Raw genomic sequence first — 17,700 nt, forward strand, 5'->3', positions numbered from 1 at the left:
GTTCTTCTTAGATATTAACTATACCACAGAGATACATAAAATAATGATATGGGACTCAAAAGCTTATATATATATGGCAAAACCCTAACTTGGTATAAAAAAAAAATCAGAGAATGGGATTCTGAATTATTAGATCTACAATCCATACTTTTGTCAGTAAAAGCTGAAAAAAATCAAGACAATTTGGAGATGAAAAAGAAAGTAAAAGTATTAAACAATAAATACAACAAAATTCTAACACAAAAAACTAGTTTATCTCTAGAAAAAACTAGAAATTAAAACTTTGGCCACTTCTTCCAAATATCTACATAATTTATCTACAAGAATCAAAATACAATCAAAAGCTAATAACATTAAAAGTATCCTTCATGAAAAAAAGGGGAAAATGTATCGGATATAGGTGACATGCTTGATGCCTATAGAAATCACTATATGGAACATTTCCAAAAAGAAAATATACATACCGATCAATTAAATCTAGACAAAACATGTTCCAATATAAAAAAAAAAAACAGAAAAATTAAAACTAGATCTCCAAGCACCCATATCCTACAAAGAGATTACAGATACAATATAATAAGGTAAAATAATAAAGCTCCTGGTATAGATGGCATAATTATGGAGATATATAAACATTTTCCTTTAAAGATACTATCCGTCTTCCATAAAACTCTATTAGAAATTCAGCTACAAGCTTTAATTCCACCTTCTTGGAGATATTCCTTAATCACACCAATCCTAAAGGAAAACAAATCCCCAAACCTCTGTACCTCATATAGACCTATATCATTATTAAATAATGATTATAAGATAATTATGACAATACTAACTAATAGAATAAAAATACCACTATCCAAAACAATAAATAATGATCAGTCTGGATTTATATATTATAGACACACACACGACGATATTAAAAGGATAATTTCTCTTATAGATTATGTTAACAAAGAAAACAAAGAAACACTTGTAATTGGCTTATATGTAGAGAAAGCCATGGATTTCCTAAATTTGGACTATTTGTTCAAAACCCTAAAGCTATTTGAATTTCCTGCATCCTTTATTCATCTCCTAAAGAATATATATACAAATAATTTAGCGTATATCAAGTTAGGTCCTTTTACCTCTGAATCTATACATATAACAAAAAGGCACTAAACAAGGATGTCCCATGTCTCCAATACCATTTGCTCTGGCTATTGAAATATTGGCAGATTTAATTTGTAAAAATATAAAAAGCAAAGGAATAGATTTTTATGAACAATACAATTCTAAAATAATGCTTTTTTGCTGATGACATATTACTAACATTATCTAATGCAAAAGAGACAGAATAATTAGATATATTAACTGACAAATTCTACATGACTTCAGGACTCCAATTCAATAAATCAAAATCAAAATTTTTATTTCTAAATAAAAAGAAAGAACTGCAAACTAAGGGGGATCATATCATAGGGAAACAAGAATATAGCTTAAAATATCTAGGAATTGAGTTATGCAAGGATAATAATGAATTAGTCTCAAAAAACTACAATAATATCATTAATACAATTAAAGTATCTGTGGGAAAATGGAACAAAATAATATTAACATTTGAAGACAGACTACCGTTAATAAAAATGGTTTTACTGCCCACGTTCCTATATACAACCTGGGCAATACAAGCGTTGCCAGAAAAGAATACACGTAAAGAAATAAATTCATGCCTAATAAAATTTTTATGGTTTCCCAAAAGAAACAGAATAGCATTAATACATCATATCAGACCATGGAAGCAGGGAGGATTAAACTTTCCTGATATAGAAACATATATAAAAGCATCAATATCTAAAACAATCTCAGATTGGCTACGTCCAAATTGCCCTGCAAATTAGAAAGAGTTACTAACTGTAATATTAATGAATTAACTTGATTTTCAAAAAAAAGTTCAAATAACAGATATAAACAATCTGCCATGGCACATATTATGTATTAGCCTGCATTATACAATGTCTCCCTATTAATATTCAAAAATGTGCATGCTGATTGGCCAGCCCGGACTTTTTTTCCATTGGTATAAACTGCCCCAAAACTTTTTTTTTTTTTTACAATAAAAAAAAAAAGAGAAAAAATGGAGCAACAGAGACTTTCTTTTCTCCGTCGCTTCCATTTCAAAGCATTGATGTACTGGGTATGCATGGGAACGCAAGTCCCATACGCATGCGCAGTACATCAAAACACAGAAGCAGTATACCACAACTGGCGGAAGAACAGCAATATACCATTATAGAAAGACATTATTTAAGAAAAGTAAGTATTTTTTTTCTTAAATAATGTCATTGATTAATAAATAATGTCATTGATTAATAGCAATAACCGGCTCTGTGGTTGTGGTATATTGAAGATTTACCCAAGGTTACCTTTGTTTAATCACTCAGGCTTCGCCATCGGGATTAAACCACACCAACCATGGGTAAATATTCAATATGCCACACCACGGTGTCGGTTATTGCTTAAATATCACATAACTAAACCCACTAAAACTTGTATGATTATTACATTGACTCATTTAGGAAAATTGTTAATGCAAATATAGACTTAAAAATCTGGTTTGAGTTTTTAACACCACTTATAGTCACCAAGCACTTTCCACATAAAATATTTAGAGAATCATTAATTCCTGGGAAAAGAAAGGATTTGTTTGTTGGCTCCAATGTATCAAAGAACTAAAAGTTTTAGAAATGCAAGTAATACTAACAATATACAAAATTCCACAACAGGACTGGCTAAATGTACAGAGTATTCTGTCTTACTTGCAAGATTTAAGTAGAATAATTAATAGTTCTTCATTTAAATAAATACCTAAATTTACAAAATACATATATGAAATCATATATAATGACTTTGACATGGGAAACAGTATTTCAAAGTTTTACAAACTATTGATAAACTATAAAACAACACTTGGAAACATATAACAAAAGGACACTCATACAGTTAGCTGAAGATATTAAAACAAATATATTATTATCGATAACATATACATCCTTGACACACTACTGGAAAGTTTTTAACTGGAAATGCTGGCACAGAGCCTTCTTAGCCCCAGACAGAATTAGCAAAATTAATTCTTCCACTAAAGGAAGATGTTGGAGATGTGAGCAAATACTCAGTGCAGATTGGAACCCCATTTTCTTTGTGTTAAAATTAAGCCATTTTGGAATGGTATTAATAACTTTTTACAAGCCTTATTTAATGAATCATTTTATTTAACTAAAACCCTTGTATTATTAAATGTAAATGAAGGTTCTCAGTTGAATAAGCAAACATGTATCTTGTATGGCCTATACTTGCAATCTCAAAAAAGTGTATAACAAGAATGGCATATAACAGAATGGCATTAAATATACTGATCCCAAGGATATTGCCAATATCCTGGCAGATCGATTTAGTGCCAACGTCACCCCCCTCACCCCCTAAAGGGCCCATCTCAATACCAAAAGATTGCCAAATTCCGGTAATCATAGCCACACAGGTAGAAACCGCACTCTCCAAAGTTAAGAATACAACATCTATGGGACCAGATGACATCCTGGGCTGTGAGCTACATCAACTACAAAATTAACTGGCACCTCACCTAGATGTCATGTTTAATCATAGCCTCACCTCAGGCTTCATGCCCACTGAGTGGTGCACAGCTACAGTTATCCCACTCCACAAGGGGGGATCCACCTTGGATCCCGGAAACTACAGATGTTCTTTGTGTTTCACTGTTGCAGTCATTACATTTGGGTAATCCTGCTGGCAGGTTGCCCTCAGCCGGCCTGAATTCCAAAGTCTTGGGTCCTGCGTCGGCTGCTGTCACTCCTTCCCTGACATCAGGTCGTCAGGGATATAAAAGAAGCAGCTGACGCCATTTTCTTCAGTCTTTCTTGCCGCGCGGTGCCCGAAGCAGAAGTAGTTTGTAAGTGCAGGTCGGCCAACTCCTGAAATTTTCATGTTTGAGTTTCAGAACCGAAGTCTTCAATAAAGCTAAGTACCCCATTGGGGAAATGCTTTTCTTGCTCCAGACCGATGTCAGAAAAAGTTAATAATTGTATTACTTGTGGAAAGCAAATACCTCATAAGGATTTTCATTCTTACTGTATTCCTTGCCTAGGCCCTGATCACGTTACTTGTTGTCGGTTTTGTGCTAGATTTAACCAACGCACTATTAAGCGTCGGTATAATTTTGCCTTAAAGTATTTTGGTAGCCGGTTTAATTATCCTAAAATGTCGTTGGATAGCCATCTGACTACCGGAGTTTACAAAAAATGCAAAGAAAAGGATAGAGGAAAAACAACCGAGGCTCAAAACCGGCGACGAAGCTTCTCCTAAGCCAGTTGCCGGTTCTCAGTGAGGTGCTTTCGCAGCCCCTTACACCCGCTACTTTAGAGTCGCAGGCCACTACCGACTCCCATGTGGAGTCTGCCATACCGCTGGATACTTAAAGTATTGGAGCCTTGGGCGCTAATCCCTCAGATGGGTCCGGAGCCGCTGAGCAGGTACCGGCTTCTGAGGGTGTATTCAGACCTCAACATCTTTACATTAAAACAACTTCAGCTTCAAAGACAAAGACTAAAGCATCTTCTAAAGCAAAGAAACAAACTCATGAGCCACGTGCACAGACCTGTATACCCAAAAAACAGATGATCAAAATGGCTGAAGACCTGATTACCTTGATCAGGGGTTCCCATCCCCCTCCTGATAAGAGGCCTAGGCAAGACACTGACTATGAATCTTCAGATCAGGTTTCTATTTCTTCTGATTCCTCTTATGATCAGGAATATTCTTTACCCCCCCATGAGGATTCTGATGCTGAAGAATCTATACCTTCAGCATCCCCTCCTGAGGATTATTCCTTTGGGGAAACCTTGCATACCATGAGGGAGCATTTTCACTGGGAAAGCCAAGATTTTTCAGAATGTAAAAAGAGGCTCAGGGATTTCCTTTTACTACCACAGCACAGGCCTCTAGCCATTCCCCCTGTGTTAGACATTGTAGATGATGTGTTTTCAGAGTCTAGTTTGACCCTTGAGCTCCTGTTAAGCCTGACAGATATTACAGGGTTCCTGATTCACACAAATTTCTTTTTAAAAACCCTGCTGCTGACCCAGAAACTATTTCACAGGGTCCAAAGGGAGTTAAGGCCCTGACAGCAAAAAACCCAACCCCCTCTGACAGAGATTCAAGGGCACTGGATAGATGGGGAAAAAAGGTTTACACATCTGCAACTTTGGCTATAAGGGCCTTAAACTGTCAGTTTCATATGCTCAAGTATCAGCAACATGTCATGGGATTGCTTAATCAAAAGATGATGTTAAATTTTGAATGTGTTGAAAACAAGAAAATGCAGGATGTATTGCATGCAGCTGAACAAGTTGGAAAGCATACTTTGCAATGCAGTTTTGGTTCTTTGGAGGCCTTCTGCAGGGCCATAGTTACGGGTTCTGTAATAAGAGGCATGCTTGGTTAAAGGAACAAAATCTGCCTGATCATTTTAAAGTTAAGTTACTAGATGCACCTTTACAGCATGATACTTTGTTTGGTGTTAAGGCAGAAGAGGTGTTAAAGAAAATGGAAGACAAAGCTAAATCTATGCAAACTGTTAAAGATTTTTTACAAGTACAGCCACCTTGGTTTAGTAGACACTGACCTACAAAAAATCGGTCTTTTCCTGTGTCAGACAGACCTCAAAGGGGCAGATCCAGACGCCCTAGGGGCAGATCCCAGGCGCAAGGTTCTTATAGGTCAAAACAATGGGTTGCTTCTACCTCCAGAGCTGGAGAAGATGAAGCACAAACATACAGAAAGCAGTCCCAATTACTTTCCCCTGCCTGCACCAAGCACTTTTCTTCTGGTAGCACCCTTAGGGGGAAAATTAGCACTTTTTGCTCAGAATTGGCACATTATAACCCAGGACAAGTGGGTTCTAAATATAGTGTCACAAGGCTACAAATTCCATTTCCATACTCTGCCAAAGGCAAACGGCTGGCCAGATCTGCCAAAAAAATCAATGGTGAGAGGCACAAAAACAAGTTTCATCCCTCATGGACATGGGGGCAATTCAGCAAGTACCAGAGCAAGAGCAGGGACAAGGATTTTATTCAAGACTGTTCTTGGTACCCAGAAAGGACAAGGCCTGGAGGCCAATACTGGACCTATCTATTCTGAACACATTCCTGGATATTCCAAAATTCAAAATGTTGACTTTGCAGTAGCTTCTGCCCATGCTGGGCAAGAATGCTTGGCTTGTGACTTTAGACCTAAAAGAGGCATACCTGCATGTTCCATTCAGACAATCATGCAGAAGATACCTCAGATTCAAGGCTGGTTCAATGCATTACCAATTCTCTGCACTGCCCTTTGGCTTATCTACTGCGCCCAGGATCTTTGCAAAGTGCCTGGCACCAGTAATTGCATTCTGCAGACAAAGAGGAATACAAATATATCCTTACTTGGACGACTGTCTAATTCAAGCAGAGAACAAGGACATTCTTCTTCAACATCTGGCATTTGTGAAAAGACTTCCAACATGCCTAGGGTACACAGTCAACGAAAATAAATCAAAACTAGTACCCTCTCAAGAGATAACATTCCTGGCTGCAATACCTATTTTAAAATGTTGGCAACAAAGGCCCAGTTATCTGCAAGAAAAATTCTGCAGGCTTTGGGCATCATGGCATCCTGCATCCTACTAATTCCATGTGCAAGACTGCATATGAGGAAACTTTAATGGTACCTAAAAAGTGTTTGGACTCAACATTGCCACAGCCTGGAAACAATGATTACTCTCATTCCCTGCCTGCAACAGGAGTTTCGATGGTGGGCAAAGGCTTGTCACCAGAACAAGGGACAGCCATTCACATTATCCCCAGCCAGGCAGACACTAACAACGGATGCATCAGATTATGCCTGGGGGGCCCACATGGCAGGAAGATGCATTCAGGGCACATGGTCTTCAATCCAAATGCCTCTACATATCAATCAAAAAGAGATGCTAGCTCAAAATGCCCTGACAGCCTTCAAGGAACTACTTCATCTGGGACAACTACTGATAAAGACAGACAACACCACGGTCATGTGGTATATAAACAAGCGGGGGGGGGCACACATTCTTACCCCCTTTGCAGACTAGCCATGACATTGTGGAACACAGCTTTGACTTGCCAAGTACATCTGCAGGCACAATTCCTGCCAGGAAAGGAAAATACTCTGGCAGACGAACTAAGCAGAAACCTTATGGATCCCCACGAGTGGAAGCTGGATCCACAAGTCTTCAGCATGATAACAAGGAAATGGGAATACCCGGACATAAATCTATTTGCCTTCCCTCACAGCTACCAAATAAAAAGATTCTGCACAAGGACTTATCAAAGATAAGCATGGAAAGTGGACGCCTTATCTTTCAGCTGGAAAAACCTGTCAGTATATGCCTTTTCTCTACTGCCTCTTCTCCCCAAAGTACTCCTGAAGGTCAGACAGGAGAAGTCAAAGATGATACTGATTGCCCCAGACTGGCCCCACCAGTACTGGTATCCAATCCTAAGGAACTTGTCTCTATGCCCAGCTTGGACCTTACCTCAAATACCTCGTCTACTGTCCCAGCAAAACAATCACATCCTGCACAGCCAACTCAGGACATTAAACCTGGCAGCATGGCGGATAATGTAGTCATACAAAAAACACCTCTCAGTAAAGCTGTGATGGATGTCATTCTGGAAGCCAGAAGGCCTAGTACTAGAAAGTCTTATGCTGGAAAATGGAAGAGATTCTGTGCTTGGAACCAGGCACAAGGAACTGATACAGCTGTACCAAATATTCCTCAGATTTTGCAATACTTAACTGAGATGCTGGACAAAGGCCTATCATTTTCATCAATTAAAATTCATACCTCTGTCATTTCAGCTCATTACAATAAAGAGCCAACAATTTGTTCTCATCCTTTATTAAAGCAGTACCTCAGAAGAGCCAAAAAATGAAGGCCTCCAAGGAGATCACCAATACCTGCATGGGACCTCAACTATGTCTTGGAAAAGCTCACCCTGCCTCCTTTTGAGCCAGCTGCTACTGCTGATATAAAGTTTTTATCTTGGAAAACAGCTCTGCTCCTAGCAATTACTTCTGCAAGATGAGTTTCAGAGCTACAGGCGCTCATGGCTGTGGAACCTTTTATCATTTTTTATCCAGACAGGGTCTCTCTGAGGACAAACCCAACATTTATGCCTAAAGTGGTGTTCAGTGTGGCTCTTAACCAAACTATTCATCTGCCAACTTTTTATCCAAATCCACAGAACAAGGGGGAGAGAATTCTGCATTCTTTGTACGTACACAGACAGCTTAGATTCTACTTGGGCAGAACCAAAGCTTTCATGAAGACAGAGTAATTGCTAGTGGCATATGCTGCAGGATCACAAGGAAAGGCTATGTCAAAGCAAACTATTTCTAAGTGGATAGGCCACTGCATTCATTTCTGCTATTTACACCATGGCAAGCCAGTGCCTAAGGGCATTAGGCCACATTCTGCCAGAGCTGCGGCCACTTCAGCAGCCTTTCTCAAGGGAGTACCAACCAGAGACATTTTAGAGGCGGCTACTTGGAGTTCAGTGCACACCTTTACAAAGCATTATCATCTGCCACTCTACTCTAAATCCAGGGCAGGCTTTGCCACTGCAGTGCTGCAGGGCCTCATAGCCGCTCCTAATGCTGTTTAGCTCCAGCCTCCCAACCATAGCTTTGGGACTCTACCCAAATGTAATGACTGCAACAGTGAAACATGAAAAACATAGTACAGTTGTGTACACTTACCATAAATGTAGATGTCTGAGTGTATTCACTGTTGCAGTCCAGGTTACCCACCCACCATCCCCCCTTTTTTCTGTGGATTTTATCTTTCCTTCTCTGATTTATACAACCTATGTGGTGTATTTGCTTATAGACGAAGGTAAAATTTATATTGGTGCATTTATTGATTGATATATATATATATATATATATATATATATATATATATATATATATATATATAATGTTTGGCTACCCTTTTAGGGGGCACCTGACATCTGGGGCAAGAAAGACTGAAGAAAATGGCGTTTGCTGCTTCTTTTATACCCCTGACAACCTGACGTCAGGGTAGGGGCGACAGCAGCTGATGCAGGACCCAAGACTTTGGAATTCAGGCCAGCTGAGGGCAACCTGCCAGCAGGATTACCCAAATGTAATGACTGCAACAGTGAATACACTCGAACATCTACATTTATGGTAAGTGTACACAACTGTACTTTCCATCAGTCTGACGAGCCTGATCTGCAAGGGCATGGAATGCATTATAATGGAACTTATAAACAAAGACATTGGCAACTTTCAAACACTGGACCCTACCCAGTTGGGTTCCTGAAGGGCTGATCATGTCTCCTGAACCTGACTGACTTCTTCAAATCAGTCTCCAGAGTTGTGGATAAGGGTAAGGATCTCCACACAGCCTATCTGGACCTCGCCAAGGCCTTCGACACCATCCCCCACTCTGGAATCATAGATAAACTTACTAAGCTGGGCATAAATCCATATGTCACTCGATGGGTTGCCAACTGGCATACTGACAAAACCCAGAATGTAAAAGTAGCCAACGCCAAATCCAGCTCCAGACAGGTGACAAGTGGAGTACCTCAGGGTTCAGTCCTGGGACCGCTCATTTTTGGCATCTACTTCTCTGAAGTACAGGCCAACACTAAGGGACTCTGGCTAACAAAGTTCACAGATGACTGCAAACTGGGAGCCATTATTGAATCCCCAAATGATGTGGACATTCTACAAAAGGTCCTTACAGAAACAGATGCTTGGTGCCAGAGCCATGGGCTCAAGCTTAATGCTAAGAAATGTATAGTTATCCTCTTTGGGAAAAAACATGTACCCATGAATTACCACATAGATGGCAGTACATTAAACACCGAAAGTGTCATGAGAGACTTAGGGACACAGGTGGACAGTGGTCTCACCTTTGATAACCACATCACCACAACAGTCAGGAAATCCTTCTATATAGCACACCTCATCACTAAGGGCTTTTCATCCAGAAAAAAGGAGGTCATTGTCCTACTGTACTCATCCGTCATTAGACCCATTATAGAGTACAACGCCATGTACCTCACAAGACATTGCAACAGCTGGAAAGGCTGCAGAAATACCTCACTAAGAGAATCACAGGCCTAAAGCAGATGCCCTATGCTGACCATCTAAAATAACTCCAGCTATACTCTGTGGCATATCATCTACTCAGAGGTGATCTCTGCTTAACATACAAGGCCATGTCAAACCCTGAGCTGTTGGACATGCTCCACTTAAAGAAATCCCAATCCCTCAGAGCCACATGCTCCAGGGATCTAAACCTTGTCATCACAATGAACAAAACATGCTGGAGGGATAGGTCCCTGACCCAGAGACTCCCCATACTCTGGAACAGACTGCCCATACATGTCAAGCAGAGTGCCTCCTTGGCCCTCTTCAAAAGGAACCTTGATGATTGGATGGGAGATAGGAAATTCACCTTGTGGATCACATCAGTCACCCTGATAGACAGGGTCCAGGGAAGTAAATATTGTGGGAAGAAATATCCAGGGAATTGTTATGGCTAGGCTTGTATAGGCCCTAGGGCCAATAGCCTAGTACCAACCTATGAATCTCTGAAGAAGATGGAATACATTACTGGAAACTAAAATTAAAGAACTAAGATTGAATCCAAAGCCATTTATTAACAACCCTTGGGGAAAAGTTTTATCTCTGATCATACAATGACTGATTAGACACTCTGATAACGGATTGGACATACTTATACAGCAACTGTACATATTAGATTTGTTATAGTGTCAGGCTAATGTAAATAGTGTAAATAGTTAATTTAGATGATATTTATAAATATTATGGAATTTATTCAATTATATTTGAAAATAAAAAAATAAAAAAAAAAGAATTATATGAAGCTTTTCTCAGTTCACCTCACCTCTCTGTATGTTTAATTTCCTATACTTACACTGGAGTAATCCTGTCTATGTAGTGGTTTATGCATCTTCGCCCTTTCCATTTTCTTCAAAAATTGTAGCAAGCTGTTGCATCTTTTTCTTTATTGCAGCAACTGAATGTTTTCATTATTTAAACAGATAACAAGATGAAGCAGATAAGATTTATAAGGTTAGCACAGGAGAACCTTCAGAAGAAGCAATTTAACAAAAATGTGCATAATTCATTTTGCTATTTTGTTACTGAGAAGGGTACTGCCATTCAAACAACTTCCAAAAGCAGTGACACAAAGTTATTTTTAAAAGCTCTAAGAATTCTGATGTCTAAATTCTGTGTTGTCAAACGTTAAGTTGTAGCAACAGCTTCACTGGTACTTATGCTGACATCTGCAATGATCACATTGGACTGAGGCATTTCAACGGCAGAATAACATAGTTTTTGTAGCATCTAAGTTTCAGTCAGCAATACTTTGTATAACTCAGCTCCTGCTAACTTGCAGACTTTCTTTGATTATAAAGTCTTTGCAGTAAAATATGTCAATATGGAGCAAATGAAAACAAAGGAAACCGGAGTGCACCAATTCTTACCATATGGCCTTTTGAGTTGGTGACCCTTATTCTTGATCTATTTAGCTTATATATAGAGCAAGGGGAGTGTCCACTATAAAAAGGCTTGCAAAGCTTTATGTCAATAACTGATAAGGACTTAGCAACATGTTTTATATTTGTAAAGAAAATAAACTGTTCTCATTGGCCAGTATAGTTTATTAAATGTCCACTCACCTCCACCTTAGAAAGAAATTATTTCAGAGTCCTTAGCATTAAAAAAAATAGATGATAGGATCTGTCTGTGAAGCCCATCCATGTTTAAGGGTGACATTGTATTGTACAATAGCAATTTTAGAGGCTGGGATTCATCATTGAAAAAGGCAGCAGATGGCTGGAGATAAGTTTACTGAGCTATACTTCTCCCACAGCCATATTATAGTGAAATAAGAGCTGGCATTAAAGTTACCAGTTTACATAAGTTACTGTTTACATATTACACAGCCTTGTACTAAAAAGCATTTGTTCTTTGAGTTTGGTTAATAAATATTGAAAGTGGTGTTGAACTTTGCAACACTTTCTTTCTAGAAGATGCTGACTGTATGTCTTTAAGTATGGCATTTCTTAGCTGACGTACCACTACAAGATAGGACCCAATAACAACCAATTTTCCAACTGAGGTGTTCAGCACCATTGCATTTTCTTCTTACTGCAACAACAGATGGTTTCAGTATTTAACAGTATATCTTTGCTCATTGTTTTGTTCATCTTCTGAAAGAGGAGGCCAATGCATACTTCTTATTGGCTAATATTAACTATGTGAAAAATGCTTCCGAAATTATTCCAGCCGGGAATAAAGTTTATTCTTTAACATTCTGCACATGTTTGCTTTCATATCTCTGTGCTTTACAGCTTTCTATTATTGGACAACTAAAGAAGGTTAATAAAATTTAGAATTCTCACCGTTATTTTTCATGCAAAGATTTCTCCTCCCACAACAATTATTGATAGAAATAAACAGATCAGAATTGAAATTAAATAAATATCAGGCTTCAGAAAAACAAACTGAGTTATTCTTAAAAGAATGTATACCAGAAAAAAAAGGTTTTTATTATTGCAAAAAGGTCTGTTTAATTGTAAGCCCTCTATGTAACAGAGTGCTGTTATCTGTTATCCAGATGAATAGGGTTTCATTTATGCATGTGATTTGCAAAATGCAAAACTAAACTGGACAGTAGTAAATCATAATAAGCGCAGTCTCCTAAAACAAGCTAATTATGAAAAGGAAAAATGTGGTAACAAAGAATTCCAAATATTTATATCATAAAGTAAACACATGGAAGTGGAATTTTGAGACCAATGCAGTGTGTGTGTGTTTGCTTTTGTTGTCCCTGAATTACTATTTGAATAAAATTTGAAAACAGTCTACCTAGAAAATGGAAGTATCATTTCCATGGATGAGGGAGGAAATAGTATTAGTAGTGATATAAAGGATCAGGGGTTATGTTACTGTGGCATTAACAAAAGAAAGTTCTAGAAGAGCAATGACTCCTGAGGAGTCTGCATGTCAAGGTTCTAGGAATTTGTTAAGCCCTGTCAAAATACAAGTCCTGTTGAGTTGCAATGTGGATAATTTAAGAGTTGTTTTCTTACATAATGCAGTTAACAATGCATAATTATAAAGCACTTGCCAGATAAATGGGGTCCTTGCCTTTAATGCTTTAATAAGGTGAAGGCAATAACTTTGCACAATTATAGAGCAGTTCTACCATCATTTTTATTTTTGGAGGGGGCCGAGGGGGGGAGGGGTTGTTTCCAGTTTCTTGATGTTCATAATACTTTTTATGGAATGGCCAATACAGAGGCAAACATCACTCTTACTACATTGCTGTAGAAGGAATAATAAATAGTAACTCTGCCAAGTTACACAAACATGATGCAACATAATGGGAGCATGGAGTACTAATTTTCCACACGTGGACACACATTAGCACAGACAGACATAAACAAAGGTGGGCGCACGTGTGCACGCGCGCACACACTCACACACACACACACACACACACACACACTCACACACACACACACATGTACATGCATACACACAATTACTAGTGAACAAAACAAGGTATAGAAACCTACCTTAATTTACTGTCATCAATAAATTTAATTTTTATTTTTGTAAAAAAGTTCACAATTTACTAACAAAGAGCAAGCAGTTCACATCATACCTATCAGAAACCTAGTTTAATTTAGTTACATCAATAAATTTCATTTTTTTTTTTTTTTTTTTTTTTGTAAAAAAGTTCACAATTTACTAACAAAGAGCAAACAGTTCACATCATACCTATAAACAACAAAATGCATTACAGGGAGCATGTAAAAAGCTGATATTTAATTAAGATAATATACCTGCTCACGCAAAAATGTACTTATAATTGTCAGAGTCCTGATGCTTATGAATTTCAATGAAGCATAAATTGTTCAGTTTTTGTAACTGTATTTTGTGTTTTTTATGGATGAGCACAAAAAATAAGATAGAAGAGTGGCTGCAATTATAAAACCTGACTTAATAACAAAAGATTTTAAATATATAACTGTGCAGCATAGAGGGATACAGTCCTATATACAAAGCAGTGTCGAAGGTACTAGGAAATGAAGGATGAGAGTGAGTGACCAATGCCAACCCATCAATACTAAGGAGGAGGTGATGACCCAGTACTTTGCCATACTAATACCTGCAGGAGTATGAGGAGTACAGTATGCTACAGTACGATACAGGAGTATGAGGGGTACAATGAGCTATAGTACAATACAGGGGTATGAGTGGTACAGTATACTATAGTATAATACAGGAGTATGAGGGGTACAATGAGCTATAGTACAATACAGGGGTATGAGTGTTACAGTATACTATAGTATAATACAGGAGTATGAGGGGTACAATGAGCTATAGTACAATACAGGAGTATGAGTGTTACAGTATACTATAGTATAATACAGGAGTATGAGGGGTACAATGAGCTATAGTACAATACAGGAGTATGTGTGGTACAGTATACTATAGTATAATACAGGAGTATGAGGGCTACAATGAGCTATAGTACAATACAGGAGTATGAGTGGTACAGTATACTATAGTATAATACAGGTGTATGAGGGGTACAGTATGCTGCAGTATGAAACAGGACTGTAGGGGGTGCGAATACAGGAGCATGCTGGGTACAGTATGCTGCAGTAGGAGTGTGAGGGACACAGTATGCTACAGTATGATACAGGAGGGTGAGGGGTACACATACAGGAGTTTGAGGGGTACAGTATGCTACAGGACAACACAGGAAGATGAGGGGTACAGTATGCTGCAGTACAATACTTGAAGATGAGGGGTACAGTGTGCTACAGTACAATACAGGAAGATGAGGGGTACAGTGTGGTGCAGTACAATACAGGAGTGTGAGGGATACAGTATGCTTCAGTACGATACAAGAGAATGAGGGGTAGAGTATGCTTCAGTACAATACAGGAGAATGAGGGGTACAGTAGGTTTCAGTATGATGCAGGAGTGTGAGGGGTACGGTATGCTGCAATACACTTCAAGAGTATGAGGGGTACAGTATGCTGCAGTACGATACAGGATTATGAGGGATATAAATACAGGAGTATGAGGGGTATGGTATGCTTCAGTATGATACTAGTGTGTGAGGGGTACAGCATGGTGAAGTATGATACACGAGTGTGAGGGGTACAGTATGCTGCAATATGATAACAGGAGTATGAGGGGTACAAATACAGGAGTATGGGGGTACAGTATGCTACAGTACAATACGGGAAAATGAGGGTCAGGAAGATGAGGGGGTACCGTGTGTGGCAGTATAATACAGGAGTGTGAGGGGTACAGTATGCTTCAGTACGATACAGGCGAATGAGGGGTACAATATGCTGCTGTATGATACAGGAGTATGAGGGGTACAGTATGCTTCAGTACAATACAGGCGAATGAGGGGTACAATATGCTGCTGTATGATACAGGAGTATGAGGGGTACGGTATGCTGCACTACGATACAGGAGTGTAAGGGGCACAGTATGCTGCAATACACTACAGGCATATGAGGGATACAGTATGCTACAGTACAAGTGGGGTTAATGACCACAATACATGGTGATGTGCCACCCAGAAAGGGACTTTGTCATATGCGGAATCATGCATGCACCCTTAGAAGCAGCATTCCTGGAACTAAGAGTTGCCAGTGAGAGGATAGTTAGGTGTGTGACACAAAAACTTTCACTTCTCTGCATATGATAGCACCATTCTCATTACTCTGAGTATGACCTCTTAGAGGAAGGAAGTGCTCATAGTGCTCTCACCCCAGAAGGGAGTAAATGGGTAGTGAGACCTGCACACTCACCCTGATGGGGGAAAAAGGGGCAGATAAGTTATCTCCTTAAGCTGAACAGCTTGGTCTGTGGGGCTGATGATGGGGATTCTTGATCACTTAGAGTAGGGACACAAAACATAAAAATTATATAGATACTGTCTGACATATAAATGACCAGGTCTATATGAGAACAAAGAAAGCTGAAGTCCATGAATACCATAACATCGACACATAAACAATCTATGAAAACAGCGAAAGACGGAAACGCCGAAAGACACAACATTGAATGAATTTCCCTGGCCAGCAAGGTGATCGTGGGGATGAGGAAATATATCCTTTTCCCCACTGTAGTGCGGTCACAGAATTGGTGTATATAAGTAGTGGTGGGGGGGTGCAGGGGGGCTTGCCCCCCTACAAAAACATTTGGAAAACTGTTTTACGTTATGTTTGTTTAGTTAAGTTTAACTTACATGTGTAGCACTGTTGCTTCTGGGAATTCATTCAGCGTTGTGACTTTCAACGTTTCCGTCTTTCACTGTTTTTGTAGATTGACATTTATGTGTCGATGCTATGGCATTCACAGACTTCAGCTTTCAGGCTGAAATGATCTGCCATATTAGCCTATGTTCTAAAGTACAGTCAATTATTTTAGAAAACGGGCTAAAAATGTCTGTTTTTACCACAGTCATTCCATGTTTCTTTTCAAGTGGTTATTTTCCAGATATAAAATCATCCCATGGCATGGAACTGATGCTGCGCAGTTTATTGTACATTTATAAAAGTGTATGAAATAGACCCTAACCTGCACTATATCTAAAAATCACTAATGCTGCAACTCAAGGAAAGGGCTGCATAGACAGTTTCAATTTATTAGAATTCTTCCTGAATTAAAAAGTTCCAAGCTCAAACCCCCTTACTAATCTCAAAATTGAACAGTTACTGTATAGTTTATGGAGTAGGGATAAGTGGTCCGCCTGCTGTGGAAACCCTGTACACTGACACAAAGACATTGCCCCTGGATCCACAATAGCATTGCAGCAATTCTGTACGACACACATGTTGATCTGCTGGACTCAGAAAGCTTCAGTCTGTATTTTCATTCAATCATATCTTATCTAACAGAAACAAATGCTTTAAATATGATTCTTTAAATAAAAATAAAACACTTTTTAATGATAATAAGAGCATGCTGTTTCTAAATGAATTAGCAGCAAATCTGTCATCTGTATTAAGCATGTGAGCATGATAGAATCTAACCTTGATCTCTGTTTTTAGTGATTTTGAACCTGTAGTTTTAGGTAACAAAGCGCAGTGATATAACAGTCTGATGATATATGATATTTAAAATCCAAAATTTAAATTCTGTTTGTTTGAAACAGAAATTGTTTAACATGAACTAAAATTGTTTTAATTAGAGAAAGATGTACTTGAAAATAAAACCAGGTGAAGAGGCTACCTATGATGTCATACAAGATGACAATGCTGAACAGAACAAAAAACATGGCACAGTACCTGCAGTGAGTATCTTTTATGTTTATGTAAACATTACAACAGAACAGGAATTGCATTACTGAAGCCACCTGAAATAAGCAAATTCTGGGAAAGTACTGTGAAACTACTCATGATCAAAGTCAACTGCAATTACCTGAAACTGTACAACTACTTAAAAGTCTGGTGAGGAAATTTATTTTGCAGACAAGCTGATTTATAAAGAATTCTAAAACTCTAATAAAAGAAAATGACA

General features: G+C 38.6%; 1 long non-coding RNA gene across 1 annotated transcript in view; it reads left to right on the forward strand.

Annotated features, from left to right (window-relative positions):
* LOC122813478 overlaps positions 1-17,467 on the forward strand; it is a 149,763-nt gene extending 132,296 nt beyond the window's left edge. Inside the window, exon 3 of the long non-coding RNA XR_006366693.1 lies at positions 17,372-17,467. This is a non-coding gene — a long non-coding RNA (uncharacterized LOC122813478). The remainder of the gene's footprint in view (positions 1-17,371) is intronic.
* Positions 17,468-17,700: the final 233 nt, after the last annotated feature.

This window comes from Protopterus annectens, chromosome 1.part1 (genome assembly GCF_019279795.1).
Source record: "Protopterus annectens isolate FY-2018-M chromosome 1.part1, PAN1.0, whole genome shotgun sequence".
Taxonomy (NCBI): Eukaryota; Metazoa; Chordata; order Ceratodontiformes; family Protopteridae; genus Protopterus; species Protopterus annectens.